Source organism: Cololabis saira, chromosome 15 (assembly GCF_033807715.1).
Source record: "Cololabis saira isolate AMF1-May2022 chromosome 15, fColSai1.1, whole genome shotgun sequence".
Taxonomy (NCBI): Eukaryota; Metazoa; Chordata; class Actinopteri; order Beloniformes; family Belonidae; genus Cololabis; species Cololabis saira.
This window is the reverse complement of record NC_084601.1, coordinates 45,875,077-45,897,976: the sequence shown is the minus strand read 5'-3', so window position 1 is coordinate 45,897,976 and position 22,900 is coordinate 45,875,077.

The following is a 22,900-nucleotide window of genomic DNA, read 5'->3' as shown; positions in this document are numbered from 1 at the left end:
GCTGAAGAATCAGAGCTGGAGTTCTTTGAAAGATAAGACCTATTTTGTATATGTGATTAAATGTGTGTAATTAATAAAAAGTGGGGAGTGTCGTGGACAAATTCAAACATTGTATTTTTCTAACGGGGGTTGGCAGCTGTGGGAGCAGGATGGTGGAGGGGAGATCAACCGCCGTGTAAATGTGTCTGTAGATGCAGAAAGGACTAAGCCTCTTTTGTAATGTGTGCCTTCTCTTGGAGAACTGGCACTTATGTGTCGGATGCAGGAGGACACAATTTCCATCCAATGATCTGTCAGGTTTCATCTAATGATCTGTCAGGTTTTACCAAATGATCTGTCAGGTTTTACCAAATGATCTGTCAGGTTTTACCAAATGATCTGTCAGGTTTTACCAAATGATCTGTCAGGTTTCATCCAATGATCTGTCAGGTTTTATCCAATGATCTGTCAGTTCTGACCCATTTCTATATAAAGAAATCAGACAACACAACCTCAGACTCACCGTCCAGCCTGCAGGCTGCACATCGACTCTCCTGGTGCACCAGTTGAAATAAACTTTGGTAATGTCGAGCTCACTGGGGTTGTAGTTTTGTTAAAGGAGCTTGAGGCAGGATTTATGAAAAAAAATGTGTATACGTTTTGTTTTCTAGTAATAATGTCAGATGAAGCGTTCCAAACCAAAAAGAATGTTTCCTCTAGTGTATCTCTCCGTTGCCTTGAACAGGCTGTTGCTGCAAAATGTGCTGCAATTCCGGACCGGAATTTCCCGCGCTGTCCTGCGGATGTGACGTCACATGACGCTGCATGCGCGTTCTCCCGTGCCGGCTTCGCTGTTGGCTGCAGTACCCCCGACGGTCGTCGTGGCGCTAATGAGTCTCATTTCTTATTCTTGCGTCAAGCTCGGTTAAGGACCAGTACTTTGTGCAATTTATAAAATGTCCACAAACTAGAGAACAGGGTGGTCTGTGCTGCTGCAGCAGATGTGTCTTCTTCAGAACTTAACGCTTGTTAAGCTTGCAGATGTACTTTAAATGGCTTTCTGTAGTATTTTTGTTACAACTAAAGGCTGTTATAGTACATGAGTGCTACTGCCATGTGCACTGTTACACATGGCACAAAATTACTTTCTTCTGGGAGAACATGATGCATAAGGGGGGCCCTGGAGAATAAATATCCTAGGGGCCCATGACTACCTTCATCCTCTGCCTGTAGGCCTTTATTTTGTTTTTCCCGTTTATGAAACTAGATGCTTTTATTTTGGCACTCTCTTGGCGGAAGTGAGGTTGGTACATTAGAAAGTTGGTGAACTGATGTTTCTGAAGCTCAGACGGGACTCTGACTCTAAAGTCTGTGTGATGAATGTGTTTTATGTGGATTGGTGGGACATTTTGTTTATTTTACAGCGTTTAAAGTGTTTAAATGTACTTAGCATAACGGTTGTGTTTCTCGTATTGTAGGATCTCATTGTATTTTTATTTCTCTTTCTTATCCAGCTCTTACGGTGTTTCATGAAGGAAAGGGACATTTGTGTTCAAAGATAAGGATGATAAACATAAATAAAGGCCTTTAATAAACATCAGTACTCTTGTCTTTGTCTGTCTGGGGTTCGTTATGATTGGAGTCAGATTTTGAAAATAATGAAACTAATAAATATTTGTATTCATGATCTTTGTTTTTTGTTCATTAAAATGTTAATGTGGTCTCTATTGGGAGGAGAAAACCTGAATGAATAATTGAGTTAGTTTTTCTCGGACGACAGACACGTTACAGACAAGTGTGTTAAATGTCCAGGAGTAGTTTATCTGGTGTTGTACTGAGGTCTGACCACCAGGGGGCAGTAAAGAGCTCTGGTGTTGTACTGAGGTCTGACCACCAGGGGGCAGTAAAGAGCTCTGGTGTTGTACTGAGGTCTGACCACCAGGGGGCAGTAAAGAGCTCTGTGTGTTGTACTGAGGTCTGACCACCACGGGGCAGTAAAGACCTCTGTTCATACGAAGCTGCTTCTCCTGTACGTTTTAATGCAGCTTTGTTTGCTGCTGATCTTAACAGATATATTAAGGAATAACATTAAAATAACATCCTGATAATTATATGCATGCTTTATGGTTCTGTACACCGGTACAGAGGTTCTGGAAGGAGATTTGTGAGGATTTATCCACATGGATCAACCACAGAATCCCAGTGTGCCCCACGGTATGTATATTAGGTCACCTGGGAGACACTCAAATAGATCCTAATTGGACACACCGGGTTCTCACTGCCTTATGTATCGCAAAGAAAACCATTCTAGTAAATTGGAAACAAAAATCCAGTTTATGTATCAACCATTTTAGGAATCTTTTATCAGATCATATTAGTAGTGAGATAATGTCTGCCTCCACTGAACAACATTCGGCTGAATTGCACTCTCTGTGGTCCCCGATTATTGGCTTTGTTACCTAGTGGGGGCGGGGGGGGGGTGATCTCGTAGCCCTTGGGGTTGGGGGTCGGCTTGGGGGGTCTGGGGCGCGGGCCTCTGGTGGCCCCTGGGGGGCGGTGGGGGGGGCCGCGGGGCCCTGTCCCTAGCCGGTGGGGGCCTTGGGGGCCTGTGGGGGGGGTTACCTCATGGCGGTGGGGGGGGGGGTGGCTGGGGAGGGCTCGGGCGGGGGGCTGTGGCTGGGGCGTCTCCGGGCCTCCCGGGGGGGGCGGGGCCGTGGACGTGGGGGTCCCACCCGGAGGGCCCGGCCCTGCCTGGGTGGGGGGTGGCTGTCTGCGCTGGGGGGGCATTGCTGCCTTGGTCCTCCGTCGCTGGGCGGGGGCCGAGTGCCCCTGCGGATGTGGGGACTCCGTGACCCTTGGGGTGTCCGCCGGGGTGGCCTCGGGGGGGGGTGGGGCCGGGTCCGGGGAGCAGGCCTCCCCTGACCGGGGGGTGCACGGGCGGGCGCGACGGCGGGGTGGCACCATTCCCAGGTATCTATGTCTTATGTTGTCAGTATGAATGGGAGGATGTTGGACCGTTTCCCCCTCCGTCTGGGGGCTCCGGCGGCGCCGGGGGCGCCCTTGGAGGTACGGTGGGGCCCTTACCCGGCTCGGAGGGCGGCCCCCGTCTACTGGACGGCCGGTGGGGGGACGCGGGTGTCTTATCAGGGCCGGCTTTGCTGGTCCTGCCTCCTGGCTTCGGCCTCCGCTCCCCCTCTTTCCCCCCCTACACGATTCATACGCACATAGGCGAAGGGCGGGGGGTCCGGGTCGTGGGGGGCACTGTCCCGCGGGGCCTGGCACTCCCCGCCTCACGGTTTTAACAGCAAAATAGACACTGCACATTCAACATTTAATAAATACATTTGACAAGGACACGTAGTTCGGGAGGGGGGGGGTCGGTGTCAATCGATACTTGGCCCTTCCCCCTCCCTGTTTTTATGGCATTAATCACACGCACTCAACACCAGGGGCGGGAGGGGGTCCCACATCACCCGCGTTCCCTCACTGGCCTGGGACAGGTGGGTCGGGTTACCCGGGCCTGGCGGGGCCCGCCGTGCAGCCTGGGGTGCCTTCTGGCGGTGCTGGACCCCCCCGGGGAGGGGGAAACGGTGCGTGATTGTATGTCTGTGTCGGTGAGAATGCGGTATGGAAGGGTCCTGCCATGGAGGATCTGAGCCTCCATTGGCAGGACATCAAAACTTAATAATTTATCAATATTATATTATACAAAGATGGTTATTATTATTATTATTATTATTATTATTATTATTAGTATTATTATTAGTATTATTATTATTATTATTATGTATAGTATATTATATTATTATTAGTATAGATATCGGATAGTTGAATGGATGAATGAATGGGATGCCTGGGTCTGGGGCCCTCCGTTGTCGGGCCTGCACGGGTGTCGCCTTGTTGGGGGGTTCCCTCTCTCCGGGCCCGTCTCCGGTCCCCCCCGCTGCCTCTGCGGCGGGGCGCCCCTCTGGTCTTGGGGGGCCACTTTCGTGGGGGACGGGTGCACCTGCCCGCGTCGGCGGCCGGGGCGGCTCTGTCTCTCCGGGCAGGCTGGCCCCCTGCCGGGTGGGGGTCGTTGGCCTGAAGGGTGAGGGCCTCCTGGCCGCGTGTCCGGCCCGGACCGGGTGGCCGGGGATCGCCTGGGTCGCGGTCCGCCGCCGCGGGGTCCCTGGCTGCTTCTTCCCGCGCCGTGGGGGCCCCCCCCCCCCCTCGGCCGCCGCCGGGGGGGGGGGGGGGCCTCGCAGGCGGTGGGTTGCCTCCCTCCTACTTCTCCCCTCTGTGGGGTTGCCGGTGGCCTGGGTTCCGGGCTCTTCCGTGTCGGCCTCTGGTCTCGCGGGTGGCGGGGTTGCTCCCCCCCCTCCCCCACTATAGATACACTTCAGGTGGAGCTTTGTTTGGTTTATTACACACACAGACACACACACACACACACACACACACACACACACACACACACACACACACACACACACACACACACACACACACACACACACACACACACACACACACACACACACAGTCACTTAGTCACATGCATATACACACACACACACACACGCATGATCATATACATACACACACACACACATAGACATACACACTGGCTTGTTCACCTGCATGCTGGCTCTCTAGTTTTTGGGTTTAGGTAGCGGTAGCGATAGCTTAGCTCAGACTGCGATCAGATCTCAAGATTTAGGTCGATTGCTGTTATTGTTTTGGTTGGCTCCGTGCCGGTTTCGTGCTTTGTTTGTGTTTTTTTTTTTTTTTGCAGATTTCCAGTGCTTGACGTGTGTCTCCGTGTGTTCCTGCTTCCTGGATTGGCAGTGGATGTCGTCACCCCCCCCCCCCCCCCCAAAAAAAAAAAAAACACTGGGTTTGTATGTGTATATTTATGTATGTGTACGCATTTGTGTGCGTATATATATGTATATATATTAAATATAGTAATAATGCACACACACATATACACTTTTGGTTTCTACCGTCATGGTATCAATCAATAATATGTGTGCAGACAAGGTAAAAAAAAAAAAAGGAATAACATTAAATAACATTAAAAATACAGAAAAGACGGGTGTCCGAGGCTACAGGCATGGGTAGGACCCGCCATTCAGTAGCTGAGAAAGGATGACACTAAATGTATTTCTTTTACAAGTTTTTCTCTTCCGGCTCTCAGCGAAGGCGGACGCTTCTCTGCTCCTCTCCCTTATCTATCTGCCCTGCTACTGCTTTTGTCCTGTCTCATCTTTAGAGTCTCTTCTTTTCACTCCTCTGAAAACTCTACAACCATGGAATTGATTAACTGGTCTCTCAGCACAATTGACCAAATTTTTGCAACAAGAAGACCGGGGGGAAGGGAGCCCTCCTGCCCTGACGGGACATTCTTTGCTGGATATTCGATGGACGCGTATAAAGCGTGAAAGCCGTTATGTTTGGCAATTTTGTCAGTCGAGGATGCAGAAGATGCCTACATATTTGGATTTATGATCGCAGGATTTCTCCTGATTTTCTCCATGATTGGAGGAGGTGGTTTCCTGATGTATCGTTAAATGCGTAAGTCGGCGGCGGCCTCTTTCAGCCACTTTGCAAGGCTGCCGGACGTGGCAGATGGATCAAGCAAAGCGATCAGCGCTCTGACTTTTACGCTGGTGGAGCAGGCCCGTAAGCTGGATGCGATTCTCGAGCAGAACCGCAGGCTGGCAGGGGTTTGAGCTCATCAACAAGATGGATAACAACATGGAGAAGCTGAGAGCTCAGCTTGGCCGGAATTGATTGATCACTATTTCGTCTGATTGAAGTTGCTGATGATGATCAGAGACTGTAAAGGCAGACGGAAAATTACTGGGCTGCCTGTTCTCAAAACAACTGCTGATTCTACTAATTTGACCTTGAGAGAGCGGCTTGGCACGATCGCTCCTGCTCACAATCTCCTGGAGGAATGCAAACAAGATAACTCTGTCTCCTAGCCCTTCCCTCTCCCAAAACACCTGAGGATCCGCCCCCAGAACTGTACGGCTGCCCGAAAACATAGAGGACGCTTGGCTGCTCTCTCTGGGCGACTTATGGCGTCACAGACTCTCACACACACACTGACACACACACCCCCCTCATCCAACCGCCTTCCTGGCTCCCCCTCTTATCAGCCCCCCTGACAAGGACGTTCGGGTTTGAGCGCCAGCTACGCGGCTCTCATGAACTTGATGAACTTGCCAGGACCACCCCCCCCCCCCGACTTGCCCACCCCCCATCACCCACATGCAAGTCTTGTGACCTCTGTGCTTCGTGTGCTGCGAGGGGTTTTTTTGCGACTTGATATTGTGTATTGTATGATATTCAATGTGAAGATGTATTTTTTTTCTCCTCCCCCCCCTATCCCAGTGTTACCCTTTGGAAAACAGGCGCACAATTCCATCAGTGCCACCGCCGGTGTATCCGAAGTCATAAACTGTTTTCTAAACTGACTCAATAAAGCTGATTCTGATTCTGATTATGACTATGATTATGATTATTATTACAGCCAGCTCAGCCAATGACTAGCCGTTATCACTTCCCCTGCAGATATTCCAGCTGAAGTAGCTTGTAGCCAAATCTAATTTTTATTGGCATCATGTCTGTGCTCATATGAAGAAAAAGTGGCGTTAAAACTGCTCTTCATACACCAAAGGATCACGTGACTTAAAGCTCCCTCCAGGTTTTTTTAGTCTATAAACTCTAGTCAGCTCGGTAAACTGAAGCCAATGGGGAGTAGCAGTATGTGCAGTTCCTGAAGTGACCACTTGGGTCTGGATCCAACAGTGAGTCAGATCTACAATGACCTCCGTGCTTAAATGTCCAACTTTATAGCATAATTTAACATATTTGCAGACAGGGAAAGAAAGAAAGAAAGAACTCCTACTCCTACAATGGGGAAATTCTTTCTCTGCATTTAACCCATTTTTTAGTTGAACTAGTAGCAGTGGTCTGCCATGCAATGGCATGGCGCCCGGGGAGCAGTAAGGGTTAAGGGTCTTGCTCAGGGGACCAAGGTGGTTGACTTTTGGTTGCAATCCAGGGGCTTGAACCTGGTCCTCCAGACTCCAGCCCTCCTCTGTAACCACTAGGCTGCCACTCCCCTTAAAGGAAAAGGAAAAAGGAAAAGGAAAAGTCTTTTGGTCTCCATCCGGCGGGAGTCTCTGGTGTCTAATGACTAGCTGTTGTCACTTTTGCTTCTTAAGTAGATAGCAGTTTTGTAACCGTGTCATTAGCTGTAAATTTAGAGCTGAGAAAACTTAATTGCTCCTATTTGCTTATCCAAATCTAGAAGCATCAGCAATAAAATCTGTTATCCTCAGATACCAAAAACAGCACGGTACAAAAGCCAGACTTCCAAACAGTCTCAGACCTGAACCTGTCGGGGAATCACTGCATCAATAAAACAGTTTCCTACCATTAACTGTACAATAAGTCATCTTTCTGATTCATAAACTATATTCATGTTGTGCTTATCCGGTGTAAAACTCCATCTGGTCTCCATCCTATCCATGTTCATACTTCTTACATCAAGTTGTTTAAAGTTCTTCAGATCAACTATTTGAATTAAACTGATCTTCCTGGATGTTTGTGAGACCTTTAACTTCTTCAGTTGGTGCAGCTCATCGCTGTGGTGAGAATCATTTCCAGCTCCAGCTTCACTCGTTCACCACAGGTACCGTCAGGTCCGGAGGTGTTTGGACAATGAAATTAAATTATTATGTGGAAGTTTAGACTTTCAATTTTACTTCACAAACAAAAAATATTTTATAAAAATACAAAACATTTTTATATATTACCTCACATTTACTGTGCAAGTGCCTGGTAAAGAATTTACTTGAGAGTGTATATAGTCTGCTGTTGCGGGAAGAAGATGTTGTACCTCTCATTGATAGCTGCACATGCTACAATAATTTGTTGGCACACTAAGCTATATTTCCTTCACGTGTAGCTGAACCGTACTTCAATGAAACATCACAGTCTGTGTTCTTATTTCAAAAGTTTACTGAAAAACCTTTCATTCAATTACAAAAAAAAACTGTGCTATAATACGACAAAATAATATTCTCATGCAAGCACGGTCAAAACTACTGTGCTCCCTCGGTTCCATAGTTTCACAAAACAAAATACACGAACATCACGTGATTTATACGTAACCAATGAGAAAGCTGCAGTTATTAATATTAAGCACCTTGCGCACTGATATTACAAACTGCGTATTACTCAACATACAGTTAAATCAAATATTATAAAATCTAATGATAAAATCACTTTGTTTATATATGGTTCTAACTTCTCAGAGACTTTGGCTCTGTAGCAGCTCTTCATGGGAATAATCTTGATGAAACTTCTCAGAGACTGTGACTCTGTAGCAGCTCTTCATAGGAATATTCTCTGCTTATCTGAGAGGCTTCTGAAGAGAATCAAGACCTTCCTCAGGAACATAACGGCACAGCATCGTCTTAATGCATCGGCCCTGCTCTCTATGGAGAATAAACTTGTCATAAAAAGTTCACAGAAAATGTATGTACAAGAAATAAAACACTGCATGTCCTTATAATGTTGATTTAATTTATTCAAATACAGAAGTGATACCTTAGTAAATCATTTCCTGCTTTTTGGTATATGTCTATTTTGGAGTTTGGTATAAAACCCCTGGAGAAAAATACACCGGCTGCTACTGAAATACATGCATATCTGAGAAGTTTGTAAAACGATGGAAATCAGAAACAAACTGATCTGAAACTATGTACATCTTCATCATCTTCATCACCAACTTCATCTTCATCACGGTCCAGTCAGAGTCTGTCCACACAAACTGGTTCTGCTTCAACTCTGAGGACGATCAGGACACGACTCGTCCGTCCTGGACACTCTCATCATCTCCACCTGTAGAGGGAAGAAGAAAGAAGAGAGCAGATAAAGGAGTGTTTGCAGCGATCCCTATATCAGCTGTAGAGGAAGAAGAAAGAAGAGAGCAGATGAAGGAGTGTTTGCAGAGATCCCTCCATCAGCTGTAAAAGAAAGAAGAGAGCAGATAAAGGAGTGTTAGCAGAGATCCCTCCATCAGCTGTAGAGGAAGAAGAAAGAAGAGAGCAGATAAAGGAGTGTTAACAGAGATCCCTCCATCAGCTGTAGAGGAAGAAGAAATAAGAGAGCAGATAAAGGAGTGTTTGCAGAGATCCCTCCATTAGCTGAAGAGGAAGAAGAAAGAAGAGAGCAGATAAAGGAGTGTTAGCAGAGATCCCTCCATCAGCACATCCAGGACTTCAGAGTTCAGAGCTGCAGTGGAGCAGCTGTGTGTCTGAACATTCTGGAAGGCCGTCAGCTGGAATATGCCTTTATTTCTGGACACGTGAACACCAGCACAACACTGGTCTACAACAAACATCTGGACCCTCTGATTGGCCGACTGCTGTCTCTGTGTTTCTGTCCAATCCTGCAGCCTGTCATCATCCTCCTCTCACAGCTTCATGAGGAAAGCAGCTGCTGAGAAGCTGCAGCTTCACTGGAAACACTGATCTTTGATACCAACTGGTTTTAGTAGAAAACTGCTGGAAGCAGCAGAACCGAGTCCAACCTCCACTGACCTGAGAGTCTGCAGCTGGTAGTCTGGACTTTTCACCAGATCAGAAAGCTGCTTCACATCTGAATCCTTCAGGTGGTTAAATCTCAGGTCCAGATCTCCCAGATGGGAGGGGTTGGACTTCAGAGCTGAGACCAGAGAAGAACAGCTGATCCCTGACAGACCGCACCCAGACAATCTGAATAAAGAATAAAAGATACATTAAAATTCAGCATCATCATTATAAATGCTCCATACAGATGAGAACTAGAAAGGTGATGGACTTTATGAAGGCTGATGTTCATATTGATGTCACACATGTGATCAATAGTCTGCGTATATTTCTCTTCAGTATTATTGACTTCATGATCAGAAAAGTCTGAGTTTGTGCTGATTTCAATAAAGTCAGTGATGAGGACGACAGTCTAGACCATGTAAAGTCCATTCATGTCACGTGTTTCTGTCCCAATAACACGTCTGTTTGTAAATGATGTTTTGGACGATAAAGTTTTCATTCCTAGAAGGACTTTGTGAGCAGAGAAAGAGTTTCAGGACAGGAGGACGTCTGTGTTTATTCAGCATTCATGAAAGACATCTCTTCTCCAGTGATGGATCTGGAACTGGTGCAGAAAACTTTTGTGTGATTAATACATTTGATTCATCAAGAACAGATGCATGATGGTACAAAAACGTACAAATCTGAACCTTACAGGGAAACTACAACCAAATACTCGTCAAAATATAGAAACTAATTGATGCTCCAGGGTTTAATGTAGTTTTTAATGGAAGGAATGGATGGAATTTGAATTCAAATATCAGTCTTTCTATGTAAATATAAATGAAGGTAAAAGTTTATTGAAGCTGAGTTTTGATGTAAAAATTTGAATTTGTTAAAATGTTTTCTTCCATAAACGATGAATAAATGAACAATATTCATCATTTCCATGTTTTTAAGGAGACATTTCTTCATCAATCAGGACATATTTGTCTGTTTAGAAGTTTTTTCAAACATTTTCTCTGAAAAAGTTGATTGAGTGACGACATAGTTTCAACACAAAGTTTCTGATGTTCTTGTTGGATGTTTTGTTGCTGATGAAGGAAACTCATCGTCTAGACAGCAGCTTTATATCACTTTACTAACTTCAACACACATGGATTTATATTTAGTTTTACACACTGAAAACCATAAAAATACATTATTTGTTGCTCCTTATGTCTTGATGTCACCTGGATGAAATGATCTTAACAGATATATTAAAGAATAATATTAAAAACACAGAAAATTATGTTTTTTAATGTAGTGATTGAACCAACTTCTTCAACTAAAGGTACTTAAGACCTCACACTTTAGTTCACTACGCAACCAGGTAATGTCCAGAATAACCAGGACAGGAGGCAGATAAATCATGAAAATAGTTTATTACAAAATTAATTTAAAAAGGTCAGGCGTCATATAAATTAGGCAAAAGCACACATCATCCAAGTGACGGTAAGGGGATAAATAGGATCAGCTCACGCATTCAGGACCCAATAACTCAAAAAGAAACCCAAACCAATAGAGTAACAACACCACTGCACTCTAATGAATCACTTGCACGGTCTCAAGGTTGGGTTTGCACTGCAACCAAAATATAAGCACACAAAACAAAAGGGATCACTAAATGTTAATGCGATAGCTTCCCCCAACCCGGTGGCCACTAAGGCGCTGTCTGGCGCCTGGTAAATATTGCACTTAGCCCAACTAAAATAACAACCAAAACAAATAAAAGAAAACAAGAAGGCCCAAATGAAACTAAGTATTAGGAGGGAAAAAAAACAGTGACAGTCACTTCTCTCGCAGACAGTCCTATGAACACAGACATGAGTGTTAAGTTTTGTTCCACAGGTTAAGATACAATACTTAAATAAAATACACCATTCAACATGCTGTACCTTCAAGTAGCTTTACCAAACCCGACCAGCAGTTAATAGGTTGTCGCCCTTTAAAGTTGTTTTTAACTAGCACCCGGACCAGCAGTTATTCTTTTGTCAGAGACAGATACTAAAAAAACATAAAACACATTAACACCACAAAATTCAATGCATTCACAGTTAAATATAAAGTGCATGACTTACAATCATCAAACCTCACACAATGTCCACACTGAATCTGCCCCAACTGCTGCCGCTGCTCTTCTAGTAAAGTAAATGTATATCCATTAAAATAATGTTTTTAATGCAGTACAATGTGAATAAAATATTATTTCCCTTCAAATCACAACCTACCACAACAAATGTTTGGAGTGCCTTCTGCTGAGTGTCTGCACTTCTGCAGGTGAGAGAGAGAGAGAGCGCTGCTTCTGCTCTCCCTTTAAAGGCTCCCCAGGGTCCTAAACCCATCCCCGTTACAATTGCCCCCATTTTGAAAAGTCACCGTCCCGGTGACGGATTAAATCCAGGGCCTAAACACTCTTGAAGCTGCCTGGTTGTCTACAGCTTGGGACACCTGTATTGTTCTAACTGAGGTAGCGAGGGTGCAATTTGCTGACCTTGGGAGGTGAAACGGATTAGTGTGTTGGCCAGCGGTGATTCTTCGAAGCCGTTCCTGCACTATTACAGGTTCGGCTGTTTCTACAACGGGTACACTGTAGTTGGAACTGGTTTCCTGATTCGGCTCTGAAGTTAATGGTGAGCAAACAGGACTATGTGAGTCTGTGCTCCCTACATCACTACTTGGCTCGAGTGCAATGTGGGAGGGGACCCAAGCTCGCCGCCGCTCTGGTTCCATGGTGAATAGGATTTCTTCAGAGTCACTGTTCTCGTCATCCATGGTGTTTGAGTTTAACTGTCGAGGTGGGCCATCTGTCAGGCCAGGGTCCAATAAAGGTTGGGGTTGTGTCATGGGCATACCAGTACCAGCCGCTGGTACCACTCTGAGCTCCGATCTGTTAAGATGCCTTTCCGGGCCGGTACAATCTCTGGGGTGTATTTTGTAGACTCTTCCTTCTTTATCCATGTTTTCCACAACCACATAGACCACTGAGTCCCACGTGTCCTGAATTTTGTGACGTCCTAGGAGGTGGTTTCTCCTGTAAACCAATGTTCCAGGAGTGAGGATGGAAGTCGCTGTTGGTTGGTAGTGTCGGTTTCGCCGCTCTGCTGCCTGTCGGAGTTGGGCCTTTGCATGAAGGTAGACTGACTTCAAATGCTTTTGGTGCTCATCCACCCAATCCTTTGCTGAGCCAGATATGGGTTCCTTCTGGGATCCACCCAACAGAAAATCCACAGGAAGTTGGGCTTTTTGCCCGAACATAAGTTCGTATGGCGAATATCCTGTTGATTGATGGTCTGTTGTGTTGTATGCATAAAGCACTTGGGGTAGGTATTGCGGCCATTTGTTTTTCTTCTCTTGGGGAAGTGTACGCAATAAGTCATGCAATGTTCTATTAAATCTCTCACATTGTCCATTGCCTTCTGGGTGGTACGGTGTAGTCCTGCTCTTCTCAATCCCATAAAGGTGGCAAAGTCGTTTCATGAGGTCCCCTTCAAAACTCCTTCCTTGATCGCTATGAATGCGCTGGGGCACACCATAGGTGTAGAACCACTTTTCCGTCAGCACTCTGGCCACTGTACTGGCCCGCTGATCCAATGTTGGGTAGGCCTGAGTGAATTTAGAAAACACATCCGTGACCACCAGCACATTCTCCCTTCCATCACTAGCCTTGTCCAATAGGGTGAAATCGATGGCAATGATTTCCAATGGTTTAGATGCAGTCAATCCCCCTCTAAATGTACGGACTTTTGGTTGTACTGCTTTTGCCAGCGTGCAGCGATTACAGTTTTGACAGTATTCCATGATGTCATTTTGCATAAAGGGCCAAAAACACCTTTGCTTCACGAGGCTTGAGGTACGTTCAATGCCCTGATGGCCATGGTCGTCATGGAGGCTTTTAAGGACCTCTGCCTGCAAGCACTGGGGCAACAGTAATTGGAGTAGGACTCTTCCGTCCCCTGGTGTCTGTATTTGACGATACAGTACACCATCCTGTGATCTTATCCTGGTCCACTGTTGAACCAGCTTCCTTACTCCTTTGCTAGCATTGACCATGTCTTTGTTTGCTGGAGGTTTCCTTCTTCTCCAGTACTGCAAAAATCCACCAATCACTGGATCTGCAGCTTGAAGGACCAGTAAGTCAGCTTTTGGCCTTGATGGAAAAGCAGATATAGCTTGACAGGTGGTTGTAAGACCAGGGGGGACGTCACCTGTTCGTGCATGGAGTTCATCGGGCACCCTTAAGCCAGGAAAGAGAGAAGAGGTGCTCTGAGAATGTAACTGACGGGACAGGGCATCTGCATTACGATTGGTTGGTCCCGGTCGGTACTTGATTTCGAAGTCGAAGACTGCCAACTCTGATGCCCACCGTTGTTCTACAGCCCCCAATTTAGCTGACTGCAAATAACTGAGGGGGTTGTTATCAGTGAACACCACAAATTTATTCCCCAGCAAATACTCTCTAAACTTGTGAGTCACTGCCCATTTCAAAGCCAGAAATTCCAGTTTTCGCGAGCTATAATTGGACATGTTCTTTTCAGTGGGTCTGAGGCCCCTGCTTGCAAAGGCGATGGGCCGTCGCTTTCCATCTTGGTCTTGGGATAACACAGCCCCAAGCCCAGCATGGCTGGCATCTATTTCAAGGACAAAGGGTTTGGTGAAATCAGCATATCCCAGAACAGGTGCACTCACGAGGAGTCTTTTGAGTGATTGGAATGCATTTTCACACTCTTCGCTCCAACGGTCGCTCAAGACCCCTTTCCCATTCGTTCTGCCTTTCTTGGTCCCCCCCATCTCACCCACCAGTCGGTGGAGTGGGGCAGCATGCCTTGCAAAGCCGGCTACAAAGCGACGATAGTAGGAAGCGAATCCCAAGAATGACTGTAGTTCGGTGCAAGTAGTTGGTCGTGCCCATTCAGCCACTGCACTAATCTTAGAAGGGTCAGTGGCGACACCGGAGGCAGAAATAACATGGCCCAGATATTTGACTTCAGACTGAAAGAAGTGACATTTTTGGAGTTTCAATTTCAGGTTGTGTTCTTTAAGGCGGCTCAGAATCAAGTCAAGACGTTGCAGGTGCTGGTCAAAAGATGAAGAAAAGATGACAATGTCATCTAAGTACAGCAGTACAGACTGAAAGCTCTGGTCTCCAAAGATCCGCTCCATCAACCTTTGAAAGGTGCTAGGAGCATTGCATAGCCCAAATGGCATCCGATTGAACTCAAAGAGCCCGAACGGTGTGCAAAAAGCAGTCTTTGCCTTGTCCTTTTCCGCCATGGGTACTTGGTTGTACCCACTGGCAAGATCCAATGTTGAGAACAACTGGGCACCTGTGAGGGCATCCAGGGACTCTTCAATTCGCGGCAAGGGGTAAGCATCCTTTCGCGTCTTGGCATTGAGCAACCGGTAGTCTACACACAACCTGAGCTCTCCGTTTTTCTTGAAAACTACTACAATTGGAGAAGAGTATGGGCTACAACTTGGACGCACAACCCCTCTGACCAACAGCTCCTGAATATGGACTTTAACCTGTTCATACTGAGATGGCGGGAGCCTGCGATATCGTTGCCGCACCGGGCCGTCGTCCACTAAAGGAATTTCATGCTCCACCAAAGAAGTGCATCCCAGGTCCCCTTCTCCATGACTGAAAACGGTGCTGTGTTTCTGCAAAAGCTCCAGCCCTTGTTTTGTCTGTTCAGCAGATAGATTGGACCATGACAGCCTGGAAAGATCAATGGAAGGATTTCTCACTGCAGTCACCTCTTGAACCACTGCAATTGTGGGATGAGTATCCATCTCCTCAAAGAGGACAGAGCTTTCTGATTGCAGTGGGTCAACCACATGCAGCTCACCCAGCTGTGTGTAAGGCTGCAGCCAAGCATCTTCAGTGCCCACATTAACAACAGGAATTTCCACCCTGCCCTGATGGACAGGAAGAAGGGCAGAGGACACAAGAATGCCTGCTGGGAGGCGATTCCCTGTTGCTAAGGGTTCAAGAAGCACGGAAGGGAGAGTAGTGTTTGCAGCAGAGGGGCAAGTAGTGTGAATCCACGTCAAGGAACCAGCAGGAACACGAACAGCTCGACCGTGAACTTTGGCTTTCCCCAAGTAACCTTGTGCCTTTGCAGCTTCAAGGCGTTTACACTCGGCAAACGTTTCCTTCCACTCATTGCCAGCAGCTTTGAGGACAGGTGCCTCAAGGAGATTATGGCCAAACTGCTCAACAAGCAAACCGTAACCACGACCAATGATGTTCATCCCAAGGATGCCAGGCACTGCCTGCTGCTTTTGTTCTGGGGTCTCCTTTTGCGGGTCCTCTACAACCAACACACCCATTTGTGTTAAGGTGTCACCCAAGACGACAACATCAAGCTCCATGTATCCCTTGTAGGGGATTTTTAACCCATTAGCGGCCTTGAGACATAGTCAGCGACATTGTTTCAACAACCCGACGCCCTGTGACTTGAAGTGTTTTTCAAAGAAACTCTCTCTGATTGTGGTGACCATTGACCCAGTGTCCAAGAGACATGGCACCATCACTCCTCCCATGTTGATTTCGACCACTGGGCAGTCTCCAATAAGTCGAGAGGGATCCTCCATTTGATCTTCAGGTGAGCCCACAGAACCCTTTTCCGATGCCTGGCTCTCAGCACCAGAGGGAACTAGTTTCCCGACGGCTGAGAGTCAGGACCCCCTTCCACTAACTGGCTATGCACTCCACTTTCAGAGCCAAACCCAACATGGGTTTTGGGGGCTGTTAGGTTTACTCGGCAGAACCTGGCAATGTGGCCTGGCCTATTACAACGGTTACAGATCGGCTTGCCATCTGCCTGAAAACGGAACCGCTTGGCTGAGTCGGGGGTTGCATCACTCCGAATAGGTTGTGAGGATTGGCCAGTGACATGCTTCATAATAGTATCCAATTGAGTTTGCTGTTTGCGAAGGCACTCTTTTATTTCTGCAATCTCATCACTAGGCCTAGCAGTGACTGCACTTGTGCTTACTTCAACACCATCTACTATCTGGCAATAAGAATCACAGGAGTATGCACGAGGTTTAACCCTCCCTCCCCGTCTACTTGCTTCAGACCACCTAAGCGCGATACCCCGAAGATCCACAAAAGTGGTATCTGGCTCTCGGATGACATGTTGCTTTAACTCTCTGCGTAACATATCATCAAGCACATGTTCAATAAATTGATCACGCAACAGCATGTCAGAATTGGGAATACCACCAGGTGTTTTGCGTATTACAGCATCCATTAACGATTTAAGAGTATGTGAAAAATCACGAAGGGACTCCCCCTCCCGCTGAGTACGTTGAAAAAACTGTAACTGTGCTGCTACATATGACTGAGAACAACTATAGGTTTCTGTCAGAATGGCAAATATCTTTTCTGGGGTATCTCTGTTGGCATCAGAGTGAAAATTAATTTCAGACTTAGGACCCCCATCTAAATGGTCAGTGATAAACAACAACTGCTCGGATATCGACATGGGCCTAACCCCCAGACATCTGCGTACCTCCTCAACCCATTGCTCAACTGTTAACAGATCAACAGACATTTTCCCCGTAAACTTGGGACATTTACGTTCTCTAGGTACATAAAGGTAGCGAACATTTGCAGCATCACTGGACACACTGTTAATTGGGGCTACACCCCCCGGGGCAGTGGATGGTCCTGCCACTGGATCAGGTGCCCGTGACCGTTCACGCAACTGTCCCCTCAACTGTTCATTAGTTGCTTTCAGCTGTTGCAGCTCTTCCATGATGCTCTGTAGATCCTCCATGGTCCCTCCAGAAAGATGGTGGCCTGGAGAAGGCAGTAGAAATGGCCCGTAGCTCCCTCGCCGCTGAAGACCTGTCACTGTTTTTTTTCCCAACCAAAACTAAACCAAACGGGGCCAAAAGACGAGAAAAAAAAAAAAAAATCTAGCCTCCAGATCCTGCCAACAATGCCAAAATTGTAGTGATTGAACCAACTTCTTCAACTAAAGGTACTTAAGACCTCACACTTTAGTTCACTACGCAACCAGGTAATGTCCAGAATAACCAGGACAGGAGGCAGATAAATCATGAAAATAGTTTATTACAAAATTAATTTAAAAAGGTCAGGCGTCATATAAATTAGGCAAAAGCACACATCATCCAAGTGACGGTAAGGGGATAAATAGGATCAGCTCACGCATTCAGGACCCAATAACTCAAAAAGAAACCCAAACCAATAGAGTAACAACACCACTGCACTCTAATGAATCACTTGCACGGTCTCAAGGTTGGGTTTGCACTGCAACCAAAATATAAGCACACAAAACAAAAGGGATCACTAAATGTTAATGCGATAGCTTCCCCCAACCCGGTGGCCACTAAGGCGCTGTCTGGCGCCTGGTAAATATTGCACTTAGCCCAACTAAAATAACAACCAAAACAAATAAAAGAAAACAAGAAGGCCCAAATGAAACTAAGTATTAGGAGGGAAAAAAAACAGTGACAGTCACTTCTCTCGCAGACAGTCCTATGAACACAGACATGAGTGTTAAGTTTTGTTCCACAGGTTAAGATACAATACTTAAATAAAATACACCATTCAACATGCTGTACCTTCAAGTAGCTTTACCAAACCCGACCAGCAGTTAATAGGTTGTCGCCCTTTAAAGTTGTTTTTAACTAGCACCCGGACCAGCAGTTATTCTTTTGTCAGAGACAGATACTAAAAAAACATAAAACACATTAACACCACAAAATTCAATGCATTCACAGTTAAATATAAAGTGCATGACTTACAATCATCAAACCTCACACAATGTCCACACTGAATCTGCCCCAACTGCTGCCGCTGCTCTTCTAGTAAAGTAAATGTATATCCATTAAAATAATGTTTTTAATGCAGTACAATGTGAATAAAATATTATTTCCCTTCAAATCACAACCTACCACAACAAATGTTTGGAGTGCCTTCTGCTGAGTGTCTGCACTTCTGCAGGTGAGAGAGAGAGAGAGCGCTGCTTCTGCTCTCCCTTTAAAGGCTCCCCAGGGTCCTAAACCCATCCCCGTTACATTAATGTTTAGAGTTTCGTTTTTGGTAAACTTGTAATTTGTTAAAATTAATTTTAATGTTAGTCAAAGGAAGCCAACGTTGGTTTGACTGATTTCATCCACAGTAAGAAGTTATTTAGTAAATGAGCTCTATAAGTCATATATTGGACGACTACACATTCAGTCTGTCCACTATTGTCTGTCAGACTCTCTCAGTTTATTAACATCTGGATGACATTTCTGAACGTATTAGCTGTAAAGTTAATTCATGTTTGTTCAGATGTTTTATTCCAGGTTCAGACACATCTCTGGTTCTTCATTTGTTCCTGTCTGACACATTCACATGTTTAGTTTTATGTAATGAATCAGAAGAGGAAGTTTAAGATGAAACTAAAGCAGAGAAGAAGAACTCAGAGCAGTCAGATGGTCAGTGTGGATCAGTAGAAGATCAGCCTGATGTCTGCAGGTTAGTGTCAACACAACTTTCACATCAGATTCATCTGAACACACAACTAAAACATGTCTGACCTCAGAGTCTCCAGTCTGCAGTCTGGACTCTCCAGAAATCCACTCAGATGTTTCACTCCTGAATCCTGCAGGTTCTTGTTGTTACTCAGGTTCAGATGTTTCAGATGGGAGGGGTTGGACTTCAGAGCTGAGACCAGAGAAGAACAGCTGATCTCTGACAGACTGCAGTTCCTCAACCTGAACAGAAAGTAAAACATGTTCCAGTCTCATCAGAGAAGTGTTTCTTCAAATATCAACTTTGTCATCAGGTCCATGTGGGTCACCACCGTATCTGGACTTTATAAAACAGGTTTTACACTTTTGTTACATCCATGATGTGGGTTCCTGGTTGTTCCTCTGACATGTTCACCTTTACTGAACATCCTGAGCTTTTCTGGTCCAAGTCTGACACTAGATTAAGATGAAAACACCAACATACACACCAATCCTTTTGATTAGTGTTGATGTTCAAATATTGTTCAAAGCAGCAGTTTAGAGATCAGAAGCTGATCTAGCAACAATTATTAACACCAGAATGGATCTGTGGAGAACTGCTGGACTTTATATCATGTGTCCAGTTTTATATCATTTATGCAGGATTCCTGAGCTTTTTATCATAATGATCCTTGTATGTTATAAAGAGTTAAAATCATGTTTTCTGAGAGCAGAAGATATTAAAATGCTTTACTTTCAGTAATGTGTCATTTATAATTTGACCTAACTTGGAAACGCCTAATAATTCTGTTACAACTGAGTTTATCAGTTAATATCTTACCTTTAGTTAAAGATAAGAATGATTGAATTCTGTATATTTATCAGACTAATTCAACAGATTCTGAAGTCTGTGTGAAACTAAACATCAGGCGGTTCTGTATCGCTTGCACTTGAAAAGTCTTTGCTTGAACAACTAATGATCTGCTTGATTAAAGGACATTTCTGAATTAAACCCACACGGGAGGATCTAAGACACTTCCTGTCAGGACGATCACTTTGACGCTCCACCTGTAGCCGTCAGTCCAACCTGTCCAGGTCTGAGGCCTCGTTTACACGCAGCAACAACGCTGCTGTTTTCATGAGTTTTAGCCGTTCGTTTACACCAAAACGAAGCTCAAAGTCTCCAAAAACCATCATTCCTGAAAACTCCGGCCAAAGTGGAGATTTGCTTGTAAAGGGAGAGAAAGGGACATTTAGGCTTCAGAACGTCTCATTATGGACAGAAACGTCACCAGCGTCATGTGTAGCAGCTGTGGTTACGGTTTGTTTGGCCGCTGTGATCATGATGGAAGCTGTTAAGTGATAACTGACTTCACTACTGTCTTAATGTGGCTGTTCAGGTCTGAGTCAGAACCACTCCCTGATTTCTGGGTTGGATATTTGGTTTTTAGCTTCACTACTTGAAGCTGAATGCCCACGTTTAATCTGATTTACTTGGTTCCAATTACTTCTGTTTTTATCTTCAATTAACTGAATTAAATTGTGGCACCTCCACTTTTTAATGTGATCAATGCATTTGAATGCATTAAAAATTTGAATTAATTAAAATGTTTTCTTCCATAAACGATGAATAAATGAACAATATTCATCAATTCCATGTTTTTAAGGAGACATTTCTTCATCAATCAGAACATATTTGTCTGTTTAGGAGTTTTTTCAAACATTTTCTCTGAAAAAGTTGATTGAGTGACGACATAGTTTCAACACAAAGTTTCTGATGTTCTTGTTGGATGTTTTGTTGCTGATGAAGGAAACTCATCGTCTAGACAGCAGCTTTATTTCACTTTACTAACTTCAACACACATGGATTTATATTTAGTTTTACACTGAAAACCATAAAAAGACATTATTTGTTGCACCTTATGTCTTGATGTCACCTGGATGAAATGATCTTAAAAGGAACCCTGGTTATTAAGACTTGTAGTCCCTAATTAGCCACAATTGTTCTCTTATACTAAAATATATTGTTAGAAACACATAAAATAATCTAATTGCTTTAAAAATCTAAAATGTTTATCACATATTTTGACCTGCAGGAGGCGCCATGTTCTACCTGCGCAATGCATTCTGGGGGCGATGACGCAGAGCGGTGGCTCTGGGAAGATAAGCCGCGTTAGTTTAACTGGGACAGGTATCTAAAACATAGATGAGCAGCATCTCCCGGCCGTGGAGGCTGACGAGGGAGCCCATAAGACGTCTGGGTTCAGGCAAACTGGATCAAAGTTCTGTGATGCACGGGAGATCTGCAAAAATGATCAATGTCGTGCGCATCTTACCAGTGCATTAGGCTACGGCGTCGACGGCGGAGTCTACGGCGTAGACGGCGTAGGGTACGCCGTCTACGCCGTAGCCGGGGCTCTAGAGCCTGCAGCGCACCGCCACCCGCTCTCCGCTCTCGCCGCCGCCGGGATGAAGACGCCGGTGGGCAGCAGGCACGTTTGGGTTTGGCATAGCCCACCCCCCTCCCCCCTAAAACCGGCCTCGGTGCTGGGTGATGACAGACCAGAGGCTGAGGGGACTGGCCCGGGACTTTGACGAAACGGGAGGCGCAGACTTCGCGTTAAATAGGCAAGAACATCTTTATTTAATTTAATGACACCAGATCTGGCTGGGGTTTTTATTGTAGCATCGGTTATCTGCTAGTTGAAACGTGTGGTCGGTTAGTCTATCTGAGTTTTATGGTGTTTTTATAGTTCATGCTTTATGGTGCTGCACTTTTTTTTTTAACTTTTTTGTAGGTGTTTGTCACCTTAATGTTTAGCTGTGTTTTGATCTGTGTTTCTGGTGCGCCGTCACCTGTTTAGCTGTGTTTTCATCTGTTTCTGGGTGTCAGAACAGTGTACGGGGGTTAGCAGGTGCCACCGTGTGACGTTACTACCCAGAATGTAAAAAACAATGGCGACATACGAGTTAAATTATATTTTCAAATTTTATAAAAACGAAGACATCAACAAGGTTTTTTATATCACATTGTTATAATTGATACCAACATTTATCTTTTAAGACCTACATGTCTTAATAGCCAGGGTTCCTTTTAACAGACATATTGAGGAATAATATTAAAAACACAGAAAATTATTTTTTTCAATGTTTAGAGTTTTATATTTGGTAAACTTGTATTTGTTAAAATGAATTTTAATGTTATTCAAAGGAAACCAACGTTGGTTTGACTGATTTCATCCACAGTAAGAAGTTATTTAGTAAATGAGCTCTATAACTCATATATTGGACGACTACACATTCAGTCTGTCCACTATTGTCTGTCAGACTCTCTCAGTTTATTAACATCTGGATGACATTTCTGAACGTATTAGCTGTAAAGTTAATTCATGTTTGTTCAGATGTTTTATTCCAGGTTCAGACACATCTCTGGTTCTTCATTTGTTCCTGTCTGACACATTCACATGTTTAGTTTTATGTAATGAATCAGAAGAGGAAGTTTAAGATGAAACTAAAGCAGAGAAGAAGAACTCAGAGCAGTCAGATGGTCAGTGTGGATCAGTAGAAGATCAGCCTGATGTCTGCAGGTTAGTGTCAACACAACTTTCACATCAGATTCATCTGAACACACAACTAAAACATGTCTGACCTCAGAGTCTCCAGTCTGCAGTCTGGACTCTCCAGAAATCCACTCAGATGTTTCACTCCTGAATCCTGCAGGTTCTTGTTGTAACTCAGGTCCAGATGTTTCAGATGGGAGGGGTTGGACTTCAGAGCTGGGCCCAGAGAAGAACAGCTGATCTCTGACAGACCGCAGTCCTCCAACCTGAACAGAA